The sequence below is a fragment of the Megascapheus bottae genome, chromosome 4 (genome assembly GCF_031878675.1).
Source record: "Megascapheus bottae isolate mThoBot1 chromosome 4, mThoBot2.hap1, whole genome shotgun sequence".
Taxonomy (NCBI): domain Eukaryota; kingdom Metazoa; phylum Chordata; class Mammalia; order Rodentia; family Geomyidae; genus Megascapheus; species Megascapheus bottae.
In genome coordinates, this window is record NC_143512.1 from 49550985 (window position 1) to 49560130 (window position 9146).

Here is a 9146-nt window from a genome sequence, read left to right on the forward strand (position 1 = left end):
GGGTAAATGCCAAGTAGTGGAATTGCTGGGTCCTAAGGGAGCTCTATGTTTAGTCTTTTGAGGAACTGCCATACTGCTTTCCATAGTGGTTGAACGAGTTTGCACTTCCACCAAGAGTGTAGTAGTGATCCCTCCTGGCCACATCCTCTTCAGCATCTGTTGTTATTAGATTTCTTCACCATGGCCATTCTAACTGGAGTGAGGTGGAATCTTAGAGTTGTTTTGATTTGCATTTCTTTTATGGCCAGAGATGTTGAGCATTTTTTCTTTTGTCTATAGGCCATTCTTATTTCTTCTTTAGAGAAGACTCTGTTTTAGTCTTTGGCCCATCTTTTAATGGGATGGTTGTTTCTTTGGAGATTACTTTTGGAATGATTCAATTTTTTTGAGCTGTTGATATATTTTAGATATGAGGCCTTTGTCTGTTGTATGGTTAGTGAAGATCTTTTCCCACTCCATAGGCTTTCTAGTTAGTTTGCTAGATATGTCCTTTGCAGTTTAACACAGTCCCACTTATCCAGACTTTTTTGATTTTTTGTGTTTCTGGGTCCTTATTAAGAAGGGTTTGACCTATGCTAAGGAGACCTAGTGTATCACCTATTCCTTCCTTTATAGTTTTCTGTGTATCTGCTTTTAGCTAGATGACTTTGATCCATTTGTATTTAATCCCGGTGCAGGGTGACAAAGAAGAATCCAACGTTATTTTTCTGTAAGTGCTTAACCAGTTCTGCCTCACCACTTGTTGAAGAGGCTGTCTTTCTTCCATTCTATTTTTTTCTCCCTTATCAAAGATTAGTTGGATATAGTTCTGTGGGTTAATATCTGGGTCCTCAGTTCTATTCCATTGGTCCTTGGGCCTGTTCTTGTGCCCGTACCAAGCTCTTTTGGTTACTATTGCTATGTAATAGAGCCTAAGTTTGGTATTGAAATCCCTCCTGCTCTGTTCTTTCTGCTAAGAATTGTTTTTGCTATATGGGGTCTTTTATTATTCTATATGAAATTTTGGATTGCCTCTTCTGTTTCTCTAAAGAATGACATTGGGCTATTGATGGGTATTGCATTGAATTTGTAGATTGCCATTTTCATGATGTTAATTCTTCCTATCCAGGAGCATGGGAGGTTTCTCCCTTTCCTCAGTTATGCTTTAATTTCCTTTCTCTGGGTTTTAAAGTTTTTACCAAAAGGTCCTTTACATTCTTAGTTAAGTTAGTTTCTACATACTTTTTTTTCTTTCATGCTATTGCTAAAGGAGTTGCTTTCCTGATTGTTGCCTAGTTCCTCTCATTGTTGTCATATGAGTGATTGTTTTCCTTAAGGTACTATGTTATCTCTCATCTCTTTTGAAGCCAGTTGATGTTTGAGGGTTAATTTTATACCCTGATACCTTGTGAAAGTTTCAGTTCAGGTCAAGCAATTTGCAAGTGGAGTCTATAGGGTTCTTTAAATATATAATCATGTCATCTGCAAAGAGGGAAAGTTTCACTTCCTCTTTCCCTCTTTGGCTCCCCATTATGTTTGATTCTTCCCTTATTGCTTTGACTAGGAATTCTAATACCATGTTAAAGAGGAGTGGAGAGAGTGGTCATCCTTGTCTCATTCCTGATTTTAGAGGAAATGGCTTTAGCTTTTCACCATTAAGTATAATACTAGCTGTGGGTTTGTCATACAGAGCCTTTATTATACTGAGGAATGTTCCATGGATTCCTAGTTTCTCCAGAGCTTTTAGCATAAAGGGGTCTTGGATCTTGTCAAATGCCTTTTCTGCGTCTATTGACACAATCATGTGATTTTTGTTCTTATCTTTGACCCCCAAGATTCTCTCTTCTGCATTGTCTAATCTGCTATCAATACTTTCTACTTTGTTCTTCATCTCCCTCCTTACAATTGGTCATTTTTGATGTCTTGCATCTCTTGTTTTATATCATGTCTGGACTTCTTTTACTCCTTGATTTCTATTTGAGTGGTCTCTTTGAAGTTCTTTAGCTCAGCAGCTTACTCTCATTGGACATTTGCTGAAGTTTGGTCAGTATTTTATTTGGAGATTCTGTGAATCTGTCCATTTTTCTTTTCTAGCTTCCTCATATTCACGTAAATCCTTTTCTATGGCCGCTTTTATGGTTTCCTCACATTTAGATATGGCTTCCTCTTGTTCACGTATCTTTTTCTGTATGTTTTGAAACTTTTCATTAATCATGTTTACCAATTGCATTTGTGTAATATTTACAGGACTTTCCTCTAGTTTTGCCATTGACTGCTCCATTGCCTGTTTATATTGGGTGGGAGATGCTATTCCTTGATTTGCTGTTTTTCTTGAGTTTCTTGTTTGGCCCATTTGAAAATGTGAACCAGTCTAATACTGCACAAGATTACACTTTTTCAGATATAACCAACCTAGAGCTCTTTATCTGGCCAGACAATAGAAGTTCACAATTTTAGACTGGTATTATCTCTCTCTCTCTCTTTTTGTGCACTTACAGAAAATCTAACACAACCACAAAATCACTGTTTTATGACCCAAAAAAACTACCCACAATACAATCTCTATGATATTTAAGTTAGTCTGGACCTGCAGTATGATTGAACACCTACATATACAGTATTGTTCAACAACCATCAATTGTAGATCCATGTATTATAAAAGTTGAAAGATGAACAGAGGACCAGAGATAGAAAAATAGTATGAAAGACAAAAGGGGAGGTAAGAAAATAGTAATGTTGGAATGTAAGTTTAATATAGTAATGAAGGAAAGTGATAGTGTAAGCATAACTGACCTAAGGTGGAAGAAAGGTAAAATACTTGAGTACAAAATTTAGAAAAAATAAGATAAAACATAAAAAATAAGAAGAGTAATAAGAAGAATATATAAAGAAGAGAGGAAGGTACATATAGGAGTGATCAATGCTAAAAAATTTTTAAAAAGTAAAAATTAAAAAAAAGAAAAAGAAAAGAAAAAAGGTGGGGTAGAACCCACACAATTGTGAGTTCTTAAACAAGAAATACTAGAATTAAGACCCTACAGATTAAAAAGCATGTGACTGGATCAAAAAAATATAATTTGTATCCAGTCTGTACCCAGTGCTCTAACTATGTTTCTAGGAATGACCACAATGACAGAAGGGGAGGAGATGGGAAGAAAAAACAAAAACATTTAAAAAAGGGGGGTGGAGGTAAAATGGCAAAAAAAGAATAAGAACACAAAAATGCAAATGACAAAAGGTAGTAAAAAAGAAAAAAGGGGGGTATTCTTCAGTTTGTTGGGTCTTTTTGGAGGGGGCAGGGTGGGAAAGAAGTGTCTCCACTAAATATGGGATCTAAACATTTTAAATCTCTTTCTCCTGCAATTTTGCTTTGTGGTTTATCTGATCAGTTTGCTTGATTGGGCTGAAAAAAAGCCGGTGGAGCCACCACTGTCTTTCAGCCCAGGGGGAGGAACTTCCGGGGGAGGAACTTCCGGTAGTGTGGGGCAGACCTCAGGCTAAGCTGCCTCTGGGAAAACCTTTGCCCTTTTGAATGATGGCGCTGCTAGCACCACTTCTCAGGCTCCAGTTGGTTTGGCAGTGTCTTTGTCAGCAGTCAAGATGCTGCTGCTGTCGGCTGGTGAGGGAGGGGATTCCTTCCCAATGCTGTTACCCAAGCAGAAGTGGAAACTTCTCCATGGAGGTACTCACAAATTGCTGGATTTTCTGGTTTTGTGAAGCTGGCAGGTCTGCGCCCTGGCCAGTTGACGGCTCTGGGCTCATTCAGGCTCTGTCTGGTTGTCTGTAACCAGCAGGTTTGTGCTGCGGAGAAGCGCTGTGTCCCCCACCTCATTTTCTACTTAACAAAAAGGCACTAGTCTATCTTTGGTCTTGGACAAGAGTCTCAAATGTTGAGAAATTTGAATTTGATAGCAACATACATTAGGAACATTGGAACCTAATTTCCAGAATTCAAAAACTCTGTTGGCTAGACACTAAATTCTCCCAAATGTCTGCCTTGAAATATATCCCATTTCAGGAAATTAAAGTTTATTTTAATTCTGATGGTTAATTTATTAGCCAGACATGATGGATTGGAGGTCTGGAGCTTGCTGCAGACCTTTGTGGTTCTCAGGGATGATGTCTTCCTACTTCAGAAAATTTCTCTATTTGTGATGAAGCCTTTTATCTACATTTTTAGCAGTTGGGTGTTCCTGTTTGGGACTTACAAGGAAACAAACTAATAAAATATTTTAGAACTCATACACAGCCATGTGCTGGCAACTCGTTCTTATAGTCCTAGCTACTCAGGAGGCTGAGATGGGAGAGAAAAATGTGAAATTGTAAGTATAACTCAAGTGGTAGAGAATCATCTGTGAGCCAAAATATGTCAGTAAAAAAAAAAAGAAATGAAGGAGGGAAGGAGGGAGGGAGGGATGGAGAGAGGGAGGGAAGAAAAGAATTCTATGCAATGCAGCATAGTGAGAGCAGTCCCTGACAGAGTGGTGGCTATTTGCTGGTTGATTTCCTAAACCAAGTGTTTGTAAGCATATTTTCTAACAATTTTTTTTCCAGGTACTGACACAGTCCTTGTGGTTACAACCGGAAGGAAGGATTAAAGAAAGATTAAAAACTAGAATCATATATCTCCCTTGGCATTTTTATATTGAAATAATTCAATCTCTTCATTTCCAGATTTCTTTAGACAACTTGCTTTTTCAGAAACACCTTTTTTTTTGTCTAAGATGGAGTTTTGGTTTCTTGATCTGATGCTTTTTCTCATTGATTGACACTTTATCACCTGAGTAATGCCTTCAACCCCAAGAAGTTGTATTTCCTTTTTCCAAAAGAAACATTTCCAAATCGTCTCCAAGTTTTGTTTTGCATTTATCTTGTATCTCATGTAGAGTTAGCAATGTTTATTTTAAATATAGCCATGTCCATATTCTTTAGGCATAAAAATCTCTGAGCTAAAATAAGAATTAGTCCTGCAAGATAAGCTTTTCTGTAAGGATTGATTTCAACTGGTCCCTACTCCATTGAAGATTAGGGAAGCTATTCAAGTACATTTCAGAGGCAGAGAATTTGTTCAGTCTAAATTTTTTTTTTGCCAGTCCTGGGCTTGAGCTCAGGGCCTGAGCACTGTCCTTGGACTTTCTCAGGGCTAGAGCTCTACCACTTGAGCCACAGCACCACTTCTGGCTTTTTTCTATGTATGTCGTACCAAGGAATCGAACCCAGGTCTTCATGCATGCTAGGCAAGCACTTTAACCACTAGGCCAAACTCCCGGCCAGTCTAAATTTTTTCTTTCCATATTTTTTATTGTAGTTAATAGAATGGTTACATTATATTCACCAGATAGAAGGTGCATTACTTCACAAACATTGATACCCTTTCTCATGTCTTGGTCCCCATTTAATGAAGCATATAGCTTTCTGGGTATATCCAAGGATGTAAATGATTTCAGTTTCAAAAAAATTTAGAGCAAAATAGTGGCATTATACCAAGATGTGCATGGTAATCCAGGAGATAAAGTAACATAGTATTTTAAAATAACAACAAAAGATCTGATATAAATTCTTCTGGGTGAGAATTAATCAATGGATAGAAGGTCCTACATGATACCAAGCTTTCGTGAGAGACTTTAAGACCTACTCTAGTCAACCATTACTAGGGCAGTAGGGCTAAACAAACAGGATAAAACAGCTGGACACTAACCAAATATCAAAAATTAAATTGGAATGGGGCGCTGTTTGAAGATAGAAAGCACATGATGAATGTTTGCCTTACAAATTCATCAAGGAGAGTATTAAAAGAGACAATTTCCCAATGAGAGAAGAGTATTTACACCCAGAATATAGTATAAATCCTAAAAATCATTCAGCATTTCCAGAAATCTCATTATCAGGTTTCACACAATTTTTAGTACATACATATATAATACAAAATAAAAAGATGCTTTATACACATACTCATAGAAGAGTAGTTTTTTAACATGGAGAAGCACTTAAACTGGGTTGTCTTGAACCTCTTACTATACTAGAATTACAATCCTGCTGCCTGTGGTGGTTGTCAGGGTAAGGATGAGTTGTACCTCAGATATCGACATACTATATAAGTCAGTGACACATACAGCTAAGTAACCATAATTTCTTTGCAGATATTGTCCCCAAATGATACTTCAGTTTTTGACTTTTCAACTCATTTGAATTAACTATACATCTCATTGTATAGCAATCCACTCAATGGTATTTGTAAATTTCCAAGAATGCAAATGATATTAATACTTCCCTTTATCATGTCAAATAATCTACTGATTTTTGTCTTTTTTTAATGTGAGAACTATATCTGGGGTTAAGAGAATACTTTTTGTATGTACAGTGCAGGGGATCAAACTCAAAGCTTTTTTACCTCTTGCCCTTTGATTTGTATATTCTTTTTGAAAATACACTGTCTAACTTTTGAGGGAGGAGAAGATAGTGGATTTAGTTGGTTCCAACATCATTCTCCCATCTCTGTATCCAGCTGGATTTGACTTAGATTTGATTATCCTGGTGATATCAGATGTTTTGCAAGTCTCTCTGGGACATTTATGTTTTCTTGGTTTTGTCACTTCTTGTGGATTAGAAAACAAGATTATGACAGGAGTTGTGGCTAATGAAAGTAAGCATTTACATCACTGATTACAGCACTATATGATGCTTGTGTTCAATAGCACAGAAACTTGCTAATATTTGCTCCACTGTTTTACCTCACTGCCACAGAAGCGATATGTATGAGCTGTATTGCACAAACTTGTCATGATTTTGCATATTTTAATATGAAATATTTGGGATAAGTTACATTTCTAATAAGTCAATACTGTGCAGGGACATGACTGATAAATGCTACCAAGTAGGGTGATCAAATGAATCTTTATTTCTATTCAGAATGAATATTTGACATCTAAGATCTGGGAACACGAGAGCTTTCTTTCTGCTCTGGTTGTAGCCCAGTTTCTTCATTTTTTTCTTTTCTGAACAATATTTAGTGACATCTTTTGGCTCATTCCCTTTAAGGTTGGCAAGTATTTGCTAATCACCTGTTATGTGTCAGGCAGTGTTCAGGTTTGGCTGTAAATAATATACATTGGGAAGGAGGAATAACTGACTGATTAGGAGTGCTTTGTAAACAGACTTTTTTTTTTAATAGAGGTGGGATATATGAGCCTGTGGTTGCTCAGGAATTCAGCTTCTGTTCACATATAGTCCACTTTCCTATGAAAGACCACGCCACACAATTAGTTCATGGATCCATGAAGCAAATATTTTTACAATATGTTGTATTTTTCAGTTGGAATGGAACAAACTGAACCCACACAGATTTGCGATGTGCCCCACCCAATGACTAAAATCTGACAAACAAAAGAACACTTGTTATTCCTTAGATGTCTGTTAGAAACATTTAAAAAAAAAGGCTTGCCAAATGAAAAGCAGCATATGTATGAACATACACCATGCATCAAAATCCTGAGGAACCTGGGCCTGGCTCATGGGAAGCTTTGCCAACCCAGGCTGGATTCTGTTATTTTATTCATGGCTTTCCAATGTGTCAGAGCAGATGGGAAATCTTCAAATAGTAAGACCTTGTTAAGAACATTATTAGCTTTTTCAGGTCATAGTGTGACACAATGCTTAAATGACACCTCTTCTTTTTTTAAAGTGTTGTCTCTGGTTAATCTTTTATAATTTTTAAAGGAAACTTGTATTTGAATTATCATATATCAAATGGAAATCAAGTTTTAGAGACAGGTAGTATGGAAGTATGACATTTATTGAGCTCTAACCTAATGCTCCTTTTGGGTATTGTATTTGACTTTGTCTGTGAATAAACCTCCACTGTGAAGAAGGGATGCCAAAGAAAAATATCTTTTCAAATGCTCTGACCAAAAATGTGTCTGTGTGTATATATGGTAGGACAAATTATATTTTTAGGTTATTTACAGTGAGACATAAACATGTCTATTTCAAAGACAGGAACTTCATACATTTCAATTTGCATTTTGTCCAACTTTCACATATTTTTCACTCTGGGATACATGGTAATGGATTCTCATGAGGCTCTGATAGGTTTCATTGTAAAATGATAATTGCAGATTATTCTATGAATGCTATTTACTCAGGGATTATATAGCTGATGAAAGACCTGTATATTGTATGCCTTGTAGCCATTTCACTGCTCATTAAAGCCTTCACTAGGAACAGTGGAGGAAACATAAAACCATGACACAAAACATAGTCTATTGCTTTCTTATTGGTCGTGTCGACAAGACATTTGTAAAGTACAGTAACTAGCATCTAGCCACAATCTCGACTGCAGGAATGGAAAATTTAAAAATGGACCAAGGTAAGAAGAAGGAAGAACAGAGAGGAGGCAAGTAGAACAGTAGGTCATCTTCACTCAGATAACTTTCTGTGGATTTCCCCACTGGTGGCCTTACCATTTTTCTACACACACACACACACACACACACACACACACACACACACACACACACACACACAGAGTTATTTACTTTCTGGTTATTTAAAGGAAATGAAGAATTTGATTTTATAACTAGTCATAAGGCTAACAGATAAGTCTCCCTTCAAAATAGTAAAAATAAAATAAACACAGATTAACATATACATTAAAATACCAGAACTACTCCCTTTGAAAAGTTAAGCGTTTGTGCTTAAGGTTAGTCTTTTTCCACTTGCACCACTTCTCACTTTTTGGAAGTTTGTTGAAGATAAGAATATTAAGGACTTTTTTTTTTGCCTGAGCTGGCTTTCAAGCATGATACTCAGATCTCAACCTCCTGTGTAGCTAGGATTTCAGGTGTACCACCAGTACCCAGACAATTTTGGAAATACTTAAGAAAACAACAGCAGCTGGAGGCATTGCTCAACTGATAGGGCATTTGCCTAACAAGTAAGTGATCCTTAGGTCAAACTCAGTACTACATACAAACAAAAACACAAAGATACAAAATTTTGAAAAATCAATATTTAAAAAAAGACACGGTGAAGTGCCTATATATGTCAAACAAGTCATCTAACATCCTTAAAACTAATAAGAAAGGTTAAGATATTTGAACTAATCAAAGGTAAATAATAATCAATAGCTTGTCACCATTCCAAAGATGACTCCATTGTTTCAGTGAGTT